The sequence below is a fragment of the Amphiprion ocellaris genome, chromosome 18, assembly GCF_022539595.1.
Source record: "Amphiprion ocellaris isolate individual 3 ecotype Okinawa chromosome 18, ASM2253959v1, whole genome shotgun sequence".
Taxonomy (NCBI): Eukaryota; Metazoa; Chordata; class Actinopteri; family Pomacentridae; genus Amphiprion; species Amphiprion ocellaris.
In genome coordinates, this window is record NC_072783.1 from 24,270,806 (window position 1) to 24,286,859 (window position 16,054).

The 16,054-nt window shown below is 41.0% G+C and overlaps 1 protein-coding gene across 5 annotated transcripts in view; it reads left to right on the plus strand.

Annotated features, from left to right (window-relative positions):
* Positions 1-16,054, plus strand: part of LOC111582621 (SH3 and multiple ankyrin repeat domains protein 1-like) — a 60,021-nt gene that overhangs the window by 6,556 nt on the left and 37,411 nt on the right. For 2 of the 5 annotated variants that reach the window (XM_035957741.2, XM_035957740.2), the window contains exon 1: positions 5,826-6,199. The exons of 1 other annotated variant lie outside the window; for it this stretch is intronic. The gene's annotated coding sequence lies outside the window, so the exon portion shown is untranslated. Of the gene's footprint in view, positions 1-5,825; positions 6,200-16,054 lie in introns of those variants that run through there. 2 more of the 5 variants (XM_055004527.1, XM_035957743.2) reach the window with 2 other exon arrangements.

Genomic DNA, 16,054 nt, shown 5'->3' on the forward strand with positions numbered 1-16,054 from the left:
GCCTTCATCGCCCAAAATGATGCAGATTATTATTAATTATTCACTCATGTTGAGGAAGTTGAAGAGTGGGGGGTGTGGGCAACCAGTGCTGCAAGACGAAAACATATTTATTGATTCTTTGAAAGTTTATCTATCAAATAAACTTCCCCTTTTGCAATAAGATTTCTTCTTATTGCTCTTTTGTCATGTTTCTCTTGCGAGATTAAAAAGCCATCTTCTCTGAACTTAACTTTACTCCAGGAAATTGGCCAGGAAGTTGGTTAACACAAAAGACAAAGCATGCAAGCTTTTCATTAAACACAAAGATGACATGGACATAGAGTGAATTCACATTTGTTATAAAAAAGACAAAGAAAAAAGAGAAACTAATAAGTGACTGGACACTTGCAGAAGAGTAATTTATTTACAGAGAGCAGTCAGCAGGTTTCAGAATTACAAATATTAATTGCAGCATGTACAAAAGCCTAAGCAGCACCAAGGGAGGGCTGAAAAACTGCAGTATAAAGACGTGAAAGCTAATTAACATGACGGAGAGACACTAGGGCTTGAAAGCAAACAGGGACGGACTAATCGAAGATCTCTATTAATAGAAGCTAAAAATCCCACCAAAAATGGGAAATAAAAGACTTAAAGAAGGCCAGTTTCGTATGGGAAGCAAGACTCCTTCACTCAAGAGAAGCTGTGAGGACGACATGAAAAGGAGGCCGAGTTAGGAAGCAGGAGACGTAGTCGTGTCCCAGCAGGTGTCTTCATTAGCCTTCTTGCTGCATCTGTGTTCAGTGCCTGAATCTTCTTGTTAATGATTATGTTTTGAAAGATGGTGCGGGTCCTTCAGAAGTAAAACCCAACCTTTTGACAAATGACCATCAGGCCTCGCACAGATCAAAACTAGAGCTGCGTTCAGGTGGCAGTTACCAGAATAATGGCTAATATATGCAGATCTCCAACAAGACAACGACTGAGGATCATTCCCGGCTTTTATGATTTACGTCTTGCGGTGCTTGTGATTTGATGCAAACTAAATACTGAATTATGGGACCGTCTCATTATATGATACACCTGATATGTTCCATCTTTATCAGTCGCTGAGGATCAGTGCTGAGGGCTGCAAAGATACACCAGCTGCATTCTGAGGAGCATCTGCAGGAGCCTCCAGGAAGCTCATTAACACATGCAGCACTTTTCAGTCTTGTTAACCCTCCGAACCCTAAAGGCATGTTTACGCTTTTGAAAAAATGGAAAAATGTACTTTTTAACTTGGTGGAAGTCCTTGAGAAAATCATGTGATCTGCTGTTCCATCAGGAAAATTAACCAAATCCGAGCTTATATTGGTGGTGTTTCCTCAAAGTTGCTTCATTCTAGGCATTTCATTTAAAAACATGCCAAAAATAAATAGTTTATATGAACTAGATTCTGTAACAAACTAAATATTCTGCAGTCCTCATCACAGCTGTGAGTACATTATTGACTCAGCTGCAACCAGCTGTGACATGACAAGAATTCAGGCTGTGTTTGCACAGAGCAGACAGGAAACAAATAAAGAAACTAATTAAAAATGTAAGCAGCAAAATATCCATTACATATAGAGTCCCCATTTTTTAAAAGTGAAAACAGCAGCTGTGGGCACTTGGAAAAAGTAAAAGGATTTTTTTTTACATTTTTGTAAATTAAAGATTTTGAACTTTAGTTTTTTTAAATGATTTGAGTTTCAAAAAAAAAAACAAAAAAAACCCCAAAACTACTTGGTTTGTATTGTGTGAAATGTGCAGTATTTTGTAACTATTGCCTCTGAGTTTTCATGAGACCAGTAAGCAGTTCTAGCGTTACAGTTGCGGTAATAATTATACCAAACTGACCTTCTGCTTTTCATTTGGCTTCTAAGAACAAACAAAAAGGTTTCTGAGAAAACAAGGAGAAACTGCCTCAGCTGCTTATTGCATCTGTTACAAGTCCTTACAAAGACCAAAAGACCGAGAGCAGTCTCCAAGTCTGGCCATCAACTTCTGCTTTTCTGCAGTGTGTGTGAAAAGTGTGAAAGAAAAACTTTTTGTTACACCATATGTTCTATCTGTTTCAGAGCTGACCGTGAAGAAACAAATGTGTTCTCTCTGTTTCTAAGAATTCAAACCAACAGATAGTTTCATTTTGTGCAGGAGGGACTTACCATTAGTAGTGTAAAATGAAACCCTGACCCATCAGATGTTTCTATTCCTTTGCTTGTTTCTCTCCCTGTCACACAGTGTTCTGAGACCTTATGTTTTACTGCTCATTTTAAAAAAATAGTTTGCGCTCCGTGTTTCAGTTGCTTGAAATGGCCACCAGAGTCCAGCACTGCATCGGTTTTCTGTTAGAAAATAACACACGAATGAGGCCTTCTAGAAGATTTGAGCCTGTTTTTCACTGACTGTCTTTAGAGTAAGCAGGTCTGTCAATGTACATCACAAGACAGAGGAAACCTTTCATTTAAACAGTGAATGGCTGCATTTATGGATCGAAGTTTTCAAATCAGGCTGTGAGTAAAGCACTCCCAGGCATCGAATCTCAAAGTGTGACTGTATTGTTAGAGCAGAATTAATGGAAACTGCTTTGCCATTGCAGTTTTTTCAAAAGCAGTCACGCTGAAAATGTCCGGACATCATTTCATATTTCAAACCAGTGATTTAAGGCAATACTTTCTTCGTGCTTCACAGCTTCAGATTCATAAATCAATACTTTGTCTGACTCTCATTCTGCCCTCTGCTCACGTCTCTTCTTCTTTGTTTTCTTTTTCATTCTTGCTTTACTTCACCTAAAGCAAAATCGCTGCACGCACTCTCAAAAACACACAAACGCACATAAAAAACTAACTAAATAAATAAATAAAATCCTAGCCAGCACATTCTTACTACTGTATGCTCCATCTGCCCGTGACCCACTTTTCTCTCCTTGCTTTTGGCATGAGGAGGGTTAAAAGAGAAGGCAGGAAGAAAGCTGGTTTCACAGAAAAAGGACATTGGGCAGCAAAGACAGTGGAAGCACGGAGATAGGATGAAAAGTGTGCTGAATATATAGCATGGAGTGGTGCGCTAATAAGGGAGAGCAGCCACTAGAGCTCTTATCGAGGGTGGCAATGCAGGTGTCATGTCGTCCTTAGGAGGCAGGATATGGCAGGATTCATCTACATCTCCTCTTAGCAGAGGTGCATTAATGTATTTTAGCCCAGCTTTCCTTCCTCCATCCTTCTCTTTGATGGGCTCTAAAAGCAACCATAAACCAAGCATAAGGACATCTTTTTCACTCAAACACTTCAACTGCATAATTCACTGAAACAGAGTTATTATATAAACTTACATGGCGTCATCACACATATCCGACAGAGTGCTGATAAGATCATTTTCGAAGGAATCGGTTATTTATTTATATGCGATCGTGCAACTTTTACTCCAAAATTCTTAAAAACATAGGATTTTGCTTGTACTGGAAAGGTTACAGTGTAGTTATAGACAACCTACCACTAATAATTAAAAGTTTTGGAGGATTTTGATTGTTCAGTCTCGGTTTGTTTTGGTGAATTAGGTCGATATTGAAAGTTCTCGCCTCCCTGCATGCAAATATTCCACCAAAACAACTATTTTGAGGGAAACCATTGCTACATCATTTGCTAAGATAGAGTCAATTTGGTCATGATTGATTTAAAGTAATAAAAGCAAGCCTGTGTTTTCCACCTGTAGCAGAATGATACTGAGGTACAGTCAGACCATTCTGTACTGCAGAATGGTCTGACTGTCCTTGCAGGGGGTTAAACAACCAGTTTAAATGATATGGGAGAGCAACATGTGCCAAGCTTTTTCCAAGTGGAACCCACAGGCTTTTTGACCAACACCAAATCTGGTTTGAAAACGAGGTTCCACTCATTTCGACCAACAATATAAGGGGTTGGTTGGAAATGAAGTATTGGTTTCAAGCAAGAACCAGATGCCAGTCAGATTCAAAACCTTTGGAAACAAACAAACCAAGTGGAGAAGAAGCATCAACATTTTGTGTCAATATGGACATTTGCTGAATTTCAGCAGGAGCTTGAAGGCTTTACTTGGATAAACAAACTGCATGCAGAACTTGCTGGTGAGTTGGCGAAAACTGCCACATAGCGGACTTAAGTGTGGAGCTAATGCCAAACCAAGCCAGTTCTCTGTCAATTTAAAAGCCTCAACCATTGCAGTCACCCCTTGAGCTTATCACAAACAGACAGGTATGGCCAGGATTCATCAGGACTGGACTGTCAAGGTGTAGAGGCATTTAAATACATAGACACAGCATCGCTATCAGTTTAAACTGTATACTTTTTAAATTAAAACCACCCTCTTCAGCGTCGAGTCCTCGCTTCTACTTGTTTACTCAAAACCCTCTACCTCACCATCTCTCTGATGTCAGAACTAGGGGCTCCCCGAGTTCAACAAATTCTGTAACTAATCAAAGCCAAATATCTGATACTCACACCCACTTCACACAGTGGTTGGCTGAAAGTGTGGAGATGAGAAATTAGGTAGGTTTTAAACATCCCTCTCAAGCTCTGTTTTTAAAATCATGGAAAACTACTTTGATCACAACTGTGCACAGCAGTATGGATCCTTTAAAGGAAAGATTGTTCGATAGTGGCACAGTTATCCTCATCGGAACAATTGTCACGTCGTCAGCCTCTCTACAATTGAACCTGGGGGAGGTTTTAGATGCGAACATCTTCTGAAATGGTGAGAAGATGTGTATGTGTGCCAGTCACACCTCAGCCTTTAGTTAACATGTAAACATGACGGGTCTGTGTAGAGTAAAAGCAGTTTGTGTTGCCTTATTCTATAAGAAATCTATGCTTTGTGCTTTTATGCTGTTGCTCCAGGCTTGAGAAAATTAAACCACAATTTCCAAAAGTGTCAAAAATAAACACGTTTGGAGCTAAAATGAATTTGACGGCTAAAATGTCTTTAGAGATCTGTAAAAAACCTCTGCTTTAGGTTGCACAGAGGTCAGATCATCTTCTAAGATGAGGTATTGAGCTAAAAAAAATCCAATAGCATAATTTTATTTATCAGCTTAAGTTAATCTTTTTATCCGGTTGTGTATTTTCTGCTTTTTATGTAAAGCAGCCCTCGAGGCCAGTCAGCGCCTGGAGGTGCACACTAAGTTGCATCAGTTAGACTTATAGCAGTTATATTACTGGAATACCTGTTAAAGTAGCGACCGTTGAAGCTTGACTGTATCTCTTTCATCACTTCAAACCTCTAAAAAGTAGGTCTCAGGACTTTGTTAGTTTTGGTGAGAAAACAACCCCAAGGTACACAAGTCCAGACCAGATCACCACAGTAACATTTAGCAGCAACACATGCCTCCATCTTTTCTTTTCTCTGCAAAGTTAACACATGCATCAGTGGAAAGACACCAAACAGATTTTTGTTATGTTTGCGATGACCTCTCAGCATCAAGGATTCTGGAGGCGGGGGGAAGCTATGAAGTGTCCAAACCCATCTCCTGTATGTGTGAGTCAGGCAAACATAAAAGGGTGGGAATCATATCACAGGACGAGTGTGAGTGCGTTTGATTGATAGAGTGGCCGAAATAATGAGCGAGAGACGGTGGAGAGGTTAGAATGTGGTGGAACAGCGAAAGACAAAAACAGTGAGAGACAGAGAGTAATGAAGAAAATTGGTGATAATTGAATAGGAGAGCACTTGGGTGTGAGGCGGGGAAAAAAAGCTGAGAGAGCAACTGACAGATAGATGGTGAAGAGTCGGTACACAGAGAGGAAGGAGAGCGATCAATCTAGCGGCAGAAGTAAGACGGAGAGAGAGAGAGAGAGCATGAATGTGTGCAGTAGAGAGAGAGGGAGGAAGAGAGAGGAGCTCTAGCAGGGCATAGAGTAGGTGAAAGTGTGTGTGTGTGTGAATGAAAAAGAGAAAGAGAAGCTGCACAATACAGTGGCTCAGACTGGCTCACACCGATGCATATTTAAAGACTAGACGGCATGAAAATGTGATTTTGAAAGAGAAAAAAAAAAGCAAATCATTTTTTTTCATATTTTTTTCCCTCATCTATATTTTATCAACTGGATCTTTCTCTCATTTTTTTTTTTTTTTTGATCCCGCTCCCTTTTGACTCTCTTTGTGGTTTATCAAGGAGGTCACTGCGGATACAATAAGGAGCAACACAGACTGAACTGCAGACTACAAGGTATTTACTTTTTTGTGTTCACTGACTCTCAGATTTTTGTATTGGTTGGAATTAACTTGATCTCACAATCAAAGTAATGTGAAGTGTTCATGTTGTAAAAGTAAAAACATAAAGGCAGAGATTGTGTGTGTCAACTCTGAACTGAATATAAAGAATAAGCAATAAGACGAATTGGGTGCAAATTATCTTTAGCAGCAAGGTGAAAGTCTTTACAGAAGAAGTGGGTGCTGCTGAAATTGTGGCAGGGGGAGAGAATGGGGGCGGGGGACATGTCCTCTGAGGTCTGATTCACATGTTTTATGTAGGTGGGGAGGAAGAGCAAAGTGGGACAGAAAGAAAAAATGCAAAGATCACAGAGCCTTCAGAGAAATTCTCTAGTAGTCGTGCACATTACTACAGAAAAGCTTTAAGACTGATTAGCAAGACCAGACTGCTCGATACTGAAATGCAAATAAGCTTTATTAGATTTTCAGCATCAGGAATGAAGGTTATGTAGGTTTGGCTGCTTGTAGTTTATGTAAATTATGCAATTTCAGTGACAAAAAGACTTGTTTTCTAACTAAAAGGATTACTGCCAGGCATTTTCTCGTGGCCACAGCAGCAGAGCTGCAAGAAAAGTTCATTTCCCTAAATGAGCCTTTCATGCTGAATCCTACTTTATAACTATAATTGAATTCCTTGCGACTACTTGAGACCCTGCTTCATGTCGATTGTTCTGTGTCCATTATGAATCATAATTGTAGACTTGGGTATTTTACAACTGCTTCCCCACGGCTACAAAGTAGGTTACGACCCGTAGTATGGCAGCGATACAAGCACAGACGAAATGTGGGGGATAATTTATGTAGACAACTATGTTTGAACTCAATCTGGGAGTTTGGCAAAGAAAAAATTAACACTTGTGCTTATGTAAAACTACATTTATGTAATGCCTATATTAATACCACCTATACACTTGCAGTGTTGAACTGGATGAGTTCAAAGAGAAAAGGCGTTGAAATGGGAAGGGTGAATCAAACTGAAGCTTATCAACACCCGCAGTTCACACACTTCTTCAGCTGCAACTTGTCAAAATCTGTTCGCAGTATTTATGGAGTCAGCTGGTGGAAAGGTGGAAACCCTCCAAGGACCCCTGAGAACCGACTGCATGCAGCCACACACACACCTCATTTATTCGGGGCCTGGTTGAAACAGGGTGTTACAGTGTGAGCTTGCTGTAGTGTTCCAGCTCTGTGCACTCTCATCCTATAGATACAACATAATTGACTTTGCACGGCCTCCTAAGACCTGTCCCGCACAATGTAGTGCACAACAAGCAGTACTGCTTTTAAAAAGCATAGTTTTTTTATTGGAGAATTGCACCAAGGGGAATTCATTTGGAAAAAAAGGGAGAAAATAAACAAACTGGGCAATTTAGAGCAGAGTGGGCACACAGTAAGATTAATGGCTTCCTCAAAACACAGAACAATTGATCATAATGGAACAAAGGGAGTGGGGTGACGTTATCAATGCCAGAAAGGGACTGAATGATTATACGTAATGTGTGGGTAATGCCAAAAGAGAATGTGATTATGAAACAATTGAGCGGAAGATGAAAGACGGTAAACACAAAGAACTGTCCAGACAGCTTGATGTGTCAGTGGAGATGTGTGTCTTTCTAATTCTGAATATTCCCATCACAACTGCCTACTTATTTGCACTGCATCCTGTCCTGTCTCATGCTGTCCTCTCCGATCACTGCAGGAGGAGCAGGAGTCGATAAGCAGGCTGGTCAGTGTAGCAGATGTGACAGTGCTATATAGTTCAGTAATTCTCCAGGGTTTAGTGTGGAGAGAGTGTAGGACAAAAGACAGACACGTTGAGGAGAATATTTCCACTGACATCTCGCTGCTATATGAAGGAGCACAGCTAGGCTCAGTTAGCTGCAAGCTGCTGCTGTATCCAGAAATGCAAGAACCCACAAGAAAATGCTAAATTTTAATTCAGTCCCGCAGGAGAGTTACATTGGGATGCGGCTGTATGGAGCGATGAAAAAACAATATATAAGCAAAATGCACACATTTGCACATTCAAATTCACACACACGCACATTCACGGCTTGCAATTTGTTGACCAACACTGCGAAACCTGTGCAAAGAAAGGACACAGACCATCCCCTGTCCAGCATTTAGTCATATCATCGAATAACCTTGAACAGTAATATTATGTTTAAGTAAAAATTAGCATCGAGTACGGTTTTTAATGAACGTCTAATTGTTATTTGTGGAACTGGAAGCGGCTTATTGTTGTGCTCATTAAGAAGGAGTGCGAGAGAAGAGCTGTTTCCCCTGACTCTGCAGGCTTTTCATTATTACATACAGGGAGATTTCCCCCAGGGGAAAGATCTGGAGGATTGCCGTAAGCCATGAAAAATAGAAGCCAGCAAACTGCAACACATCCACCATTATGAAGAGCTCAAACACCTCCAGCTTTACGTTTCCTGAACACAACTTTGAATTAACGGCAGAAGAAATCCAGGCGCCGGCTTCTCACACAGACAACAACTGGATATTAGAAGCACAGATTACAGCGCCTTCATAAGGAAACAATATACACTTGGCAGCTGCTAAAGCACAACACAAGTTAGAGTTTAAATTATTTAAATCTAGTTACATGCAGTGACAGCTTTAGCACAAGTGGGTGATCAAACATCTTTATGTCAAACTTTATAAGCTCATTAACCTCACTGTTTCCTGATGTAATGCAGTTTATCACAAGCAGGTGTAAAAACATGCTCCCTACTAAATATCTTAAACAGGAAGTGCACATTTAAAACCTTCATTGCTTTTTCTGCCCAACATCCAGCCTCAGTTTGGATGAAGGTGCTTCCCTAAAGCAAGTGATGCTACCAAATACTCCTAAATGTTAGATATAGCTTAAGTTTTCTCACTCTTCCTCCTTCCCTTTTGGTTTAAAGTTTATAATATCTTGTTTAGGATGAAGGTTTATTATAGACTTTGTTATTTGGAGGTGTGGCAGCAGTTGAAAGACGTGAAGTGAAAGTGCAAAGTTGAGTTTGAAGGGTTGTCCAGTCTGTACAACCAATTACACTCCATTACGCGGGAGATGGACGAGCTGTAATGAGAGCTGACAGGCAGTGACATGGCCCTCACTTTGTCAGCCATGTCTAACAGCATTTATTAGTATCTTGTTGACTTTTGTCTCTCAGTGTTACCTTTTATGTCACTGGACGTGCAAGGTAAGTGAAACTGTCACTAGTGGACAGTCTTGTGTGTGGCTGTTTACCTGCCATCAAATCCACCCTAAAGCCTTAAAAACCTGCGCATCATGTCCGCATGTCTGACTAGTTTGTCTGTGGCCTGCTTTCATTGTATCTGAGGCCTGAGGTGTTTTGGTGGGAGCTCTGGGACAAGTATAAAAAGAAAAAGACGCCCTTGAAAAAGGTGCTGGATGTGAGGAATTCTATAGATGGTCTGTTTTGCTGGAACTGTTCTGACCGTACATCTTCCTCTGTGCTCTGTTTTCATGACATATTATTGCAATTTCTGTCACGTCATGTGTAGTGAGAGGAAGCGACATTTGTGTTGACATGTCAGCACTGCACCAACTACGTATTTCTGGTGATATAGTCCAAGTCGGGAAGACATTGGACATAATACAAGAACACACAGGAGTGCCCATGGACCTAAAATGTGGTGTCATTTAATTCACTGATCTAGGAGACACTTTAATACTGGAGAAAACAATTAAGTTTTGGCCCCCGTGGATTAGCTCATTAACAGCAATAATAACTTCCAGTAAGACATGTAATATTAAGATGCTCTAAGATAATAAATGCACGTCATAATAGAATATTAAGACTGAAAGTAGAGATGAAGTCGTGATTGCGAGATTTAAAGTCCTCGTGCTTGAAGAAGAGGTGTCTTTTACGGGGAAATCAGGTATATCAAGTATCCGATCATAGATTAACAATGTGGCTTCTGTGGAGTCTGACAAAACTCCACTATACACGGATTCACATAACTGTAACTCATAAAAAGGAGGTCATGGGCCACAAAAAGTAAAAGTTGAGAAGCCCTGATTTAGGGATTTCTGTTGTCGACAAAGGAGCTTTAGCTACTGTACCAAACAACGTTTACGGGAGAGGGGGAAGTCTCGAAAATAGCGCAGGGGATGTTCGCTCCTAAATCTGTGCTGCATTGAGGTCTCCCGGCCCATCCAGCCAAGTTTAGCCCAAGCGAGGCCCTCAGTGCACGCTCCACCTGACCCAATTATATCCAGTCTGAGGGGAAAGATAGCCCACTTTGAACGCACACGAGACCACCAGCCAAGCTCGGGCTGCCTTGGTTTGGCACTTAATGCTGCTTTCTGCTTGACATTTTTCCAGGACAGATGTGTTGCTTAAAGAGTCCATCTGCAGCGTGTATGTGTGTGTGGGTGTGTGTGTGTGTATGTGTGTGTGTGTGTGTGTGTGTGTGTGTGTGTGTGTGTGTGAGATCAGGCAGCATGTGTGAATGCGCATACAACACGTGCTCGGAACATCAGGCGAGCGGCTTGTAACCTATGAAGCAAACTGTGGCCCCTTTTTCCTGAACAAAGATGGTCCTTGGCGGTGCTGGGAAGGATCGAGCTGGAACGCAGATCAAAGGAGCGAGCTATTAATTGTAAAATGGAAAGCTGGGGGTAATTATTTTTAATTATCCGTTTAATTACTGATTAACGGGGTGATCATTTTTTGTTTGATTTCCATCAGATATGGAGTTGATTAAAAGGCATGTGTTTGGGTTGGATAGGAGCATCTACTGCCACCAATCTATGGGTGCTTAGAGGATACGTCTATTGGTACTAAAGTGCCTGTAAAATTAATCATTAATGCTGTGATTGTCAATTAGGCACTTGCCTTTCATTGAATTTTATCAAGCACAGAATTAATTAGAACCTGAAAATGCCAGTAAACCGTACAAATATTTTAAAAACCCTCAATGAATATGTATTTTTTTTTAAAGCTTATTTTTATTCTTCAGATAAAATAAGCATTGAAGCTTACAAGATATTATATACATTACATCATCCTTTGGCGTTAACTTTAATCAGCGCATTACACAGTAGGGTGCCACTTACCAAACCCCAGCTTAGCCCTTCCCCCATTAACTCCTACATCAGAGCGCCACCTCAGGAACTGATGGCTAGTGCAGCGCTGCACCATTCGTATAAAACTGAGAGACCTCTCCCCTCATATCAGTGACTCACTCCATCCATCCTATGTTGGAGGAAGCCTCAAGTGTTCCTGACACTTTCTCGTCATACCGACGGTATGAAAGAGGCTGAAGGGTGGAGACCCAGTCAAAGAGAGGGATATAGAGGACAGAACTTGGCCGCTCCACTTTTGCAGGACGTAAAAGTGGGACAATCTGTTCCTTGGATGATCTCCAATTCTACTTTCCGGGGACTGATACACTGAAAATATATCTATACACATGCTCTGTCCTACATAGGGAGAGAGTGAGTGACTGAGAGAGAGAGAGAGAGAGAGATCGACACAATGAAACAATATGAGTGGAACTGACTGTCCATTAGGTCCTTACAGTACATTGCGCTCTTTGGCTAAAAGAAGAAGAGAAACCCTGCCGTACATGGGGGTGACACTGTGAATGTGAGATATTTTAAGATGTTATATGGAATCATTTCAAAAAGCTAAAGTAGGGATGCCACATCAGTACGGATCCAACATTAATTTGTATTGCCAAAAACTTGACTTTGGCGTGTTAGATTAAGCATCCATAATGCTTTGTCTGTAGGGAAAACAATGGGACAAATACAACTAAATAAACCCCAAAGTTATTGCAGCTTTACAAAAAGCAAGATGTACAAAAAAATACCTGAGAAGAGGCAAAGATGAATAGAGAGGAAATTTATCAGAGACCTCTCTCCGCAAACCTCTCCATCCATCCATTTTTGCTTTCCAGGTGCTTAAGGAGGGTATCCATCTCTGTCCTCGTTACCATGATTAATCAGTTCCTGACTCCTCATCTGAGTTTCACTCCATTTCCTTACTGTCTGTGGACCCACATCCGACCACATCTATTGAAATTCTCTCTTTGTGGCTTATAATCATTAGAAGTCAAGCTTCAGGTATGAATTCACAAGAAGCAGTCTGACTCCCCAGCTTCTGAAACCTTCAGATACCCCTTTATTCTCCTCTTAGAGTGTATGCCTGTTGAAATTTTGATGTTTGGAGCTCATATTAGAAGGGAAATGCAATCGTGTGACATTTTTGAATTGTAGTGTCTTAGTCTGAAAAAATGTATTTTCATTGACAACCTGCTACTGTGCATAAATATTTAAAACATGACATAATATACAGTATGTTTTAAGATTAAAGGACAAATTCACATTCTTTGAAGTCTCTCTCAAAGAATAATTCTGAATGATTTCAATATGGCGTGGCCCGGGTCAGTCTAACGTTACACTGCATCAGAGCAACTATCATGAGCTCTCTGTAGTTTTAAAGAAAAAAAACAGGATTTTTGCATGAGTAATTACAAACATTAATTTCTGAGTGGGGGCTGCACAGTGGCGTAGTGGTTAGCACTTTCGCCTTGCAGCTAGAAGATCCCTGGTTCGCGTCCCGGCTTTCCCGGGATCTTTCTGCATGGAGTTTGCATGTTCTCCCTGTGCATGTGTGGGTTTTCTCCGGGTACTCCGGCTTCCTCCCACAGTCCAAAAATATGCTGAGGTTAATTGATTACTCTAAATTGCCCGTAGGTGTGAATGTGAGAGTGATTGTTTGTCTTTGTATGTAGCCCTGCGACAGACTGGCGACCTGTCTAGGGTGTCCCCTGCCTTCACCTGAGTCAGCTGACCCTAATGAGGATTAAGCGGTGTATAGATAATGGATGGATGGAATTTTTGAGTGTGGCAGAAAGTAAACAGAAAACTAACTGCCTGGAACTACTGTAGGGATTTCCAGTCAGAGATATTTGCTGGTTGACCCAATCATCCTGCATTAGGTGAGTAAGTAATCTCTGGAGAACACGAGTGGGTGTTCCACAGCCATCCATAACACTAACCCTAACTGCATATGACAATCGTGGAACTCATACACTTTGATTGAGAAACGCCTACTTGTGTTCTGCAGAGACCTTTGCTTGCAGTAGGTCAGGCAGCATATTCACCCACACACAACGATTTGTTTACATGTGTTAAGCTGTGCCAGCTTTCTGTTTAACATGTGTTCAAGGTATAGAAGTAGTAGCAAATGAGATATTCAGCACTTAAAAGGATTTTTTACTTGTTGTACCAGCTTTAACTTAGCATATGGAGAGCTGAGTTGTCTGTTCGGGTGGCCTTTTCTGCCAGCTGCGAGCTGTGGTAGTGATATGTGCCAGTTGTAGACACTTCATCAACAGCAAGGAGAAAATTACTCCATAGAATGTTTGACAGTTTTGCTCAACGGCATCGAATGCAAAACACCATAAAACGCAAAGTTCAGATGCATGAACAAACCACAACCACGCTCCCTCCCTGCCTCACTACCAACCTATCATACCCTCATAATCCTGTGCAGGTTTCCCAAGGTGTGCTAATCTGTACTCACCTCCATCTGCACCCGCAGACCTCCCCTAGTGGAGGCTGTGGCTTTGCAGTTTAAAAATCTCCACAAATCTGCGTCCCCCTCACGACCTAAACCAAAGTGCCACCACCGTTAACAGCTTGATGACCATTCCTTTCTAATTTATTTTTGTAAATATATTTATTTATGTGTCACTGACATTAAAAATATTACCTGTATACCTTGATAAACAGACTAAAGTGGTTAGTCTCAAACTATAGTAGGGTCTTTATTCAAAACAGGTACTGCAAAATTAAGATTATTGGTATTAACCCATATAAAACATTTTATCGTGATACACTTTTCAGCCATATCACTCAGCCCTGTATAGTTTCACAGCTAGAATAATCTATAACCACATGGAGGTTTTCCATGTTTTTAATAAACTGGTCGCATTCTTTGCAGAAACGCTTGTCCTCAGAGTTGCAGAGCAGCGACTGCAGGAACACCACGTTTCTTGAAGTACATCATCTTTCAGTACATTCCTGTTGTCATTTAGCTGTCGAGTTTCCAGAAAGTCAGTCTCACGCATGTAAACAAACACATGTGGATGAATATTCAGGATGAATAGGTCTGCTGGAAAATGAAAGCTTCTGGAAAAGCTGCAAGGTTAGCATGACCCAGAGATTTACCCTGAAAACAACGGTCAGGCACCCTTATGAATATTTTTTTAGTCCGTATAATTATTCCTTCCGGTCGTACATTCGTCCATTAGAAAAAATCCTTTCCTAATACACTTACAACATAAGTGGTGGGGAACAAAATCTGCAGTCTTCATACTGTGTAAAAATTCATTCCAACATTTATCTGAATCTAAAATAAGGCTTCAATAGTCAAATTTACGTAAATCAACTGTGTATCTTCCATTGCTAGGTCTAGTATGAAATACCATCTTTGCATTAAGATGCCATCACTGCAGCGCAACAAGAAACAGCTCAACAGCGAGTTAGGTATAAATTCCTTCCTTGCGTTGTATGCAACCTGTTCCCGGAGGCGTAGGGTGCAAGAGACCAATACAGGACAATTATAAAATAATCCTGAGGACAGACAGCCACTCTAAAGGAAGATTCTAGTGAGAGGTGAAGAGAAAGAAGAGTCTCAGTGTAAGACAGTGAAAATGAGATTTCTGCAAAAAGACCGTTCTGCCAGGAGAGTGAAAATCATGCTTCCTATTCTTCTCCCAAGAGGAAGAAAAAGTCAAGTCTAGTTGAGAGATGATGGCCAGCACAGGGACAGGAGAGCCAAACAGCTGGCAAAAGGAGCTAAGTCTGGCCTATTGTTGTTGCAGTGCGTAGGAGTTGAGTGACTTGATGAGAAGGCAAAGACGAGACAAGTTCGACATCCGTCATGGCTGAGGAGAGAGTTTCAGGACGTGTGACTGGGGTTTCCATTGTTATAATATTCCTTTATTTTTCACAAGACTCATCCTTTCATCCTGGATTTATCCTAGTGTGACTTTTTTTGTTTGCCTCTCACCCCTCTCCCAGCCATGGCTGTCCTCCCACACTCCTGCTTTTCTTTTTTTCCTCTCTCAATCTGATTACTCTGCTTTATGCAAACTACAACTCTCTCTGTCTTTCTCTCTTGTGTATTCCCCCTTTCGCTTTTACATCCCAATTAGTTGGATCCTGTCTACTCTCAGCCTGTCCTTCTAGTTCCTTATCTTGCCTTGTGCAGACTCAACGTTGTTTAATATTTGATGAGACTTTGTTCATAAATCAGCCTACTCTATTCCCCCTAGTGTACTTGAATGATAGTGTTAATCTCCAAAACCTTGTGAGTGTTAACATGCAGCTCTTTGTCAGCTTTTAATCTGAGCAGCTTGCGGCCTAAACTCTGAATGTGTAAATCACACTTCGAACAATGACCAGAGGTGGGTCCCATCATGTGCTGCCCCCAACCTTTAAATATGTGCTGAATATGGATGGATAATTGAATCGCTGAGCTCTCTCATGGTTATACTGATAGGCTTGGAGACCCTTGACTTTATTGCCAGCAGTGGAAAACTTTAATGAAGAAAGTTTTAAATATGTTAACCAGCCACATTATTTCCCCCAAAACAATTGTGCTTATTGCTTTCAGTGCTTACTAATTTATCAGCTCATTTTTCCCAAAGATGTCCTAGGTGGGTTTGTTTTTTTTTTTTTTTTTCCGAAAATCCTCCCTCAGCTTTCTCCCCGTTCAGTCTCCTCTGGTTTATTTGCCCTGACAGACATTGTGCTTGTGTTAAAGTGGTCCACCCT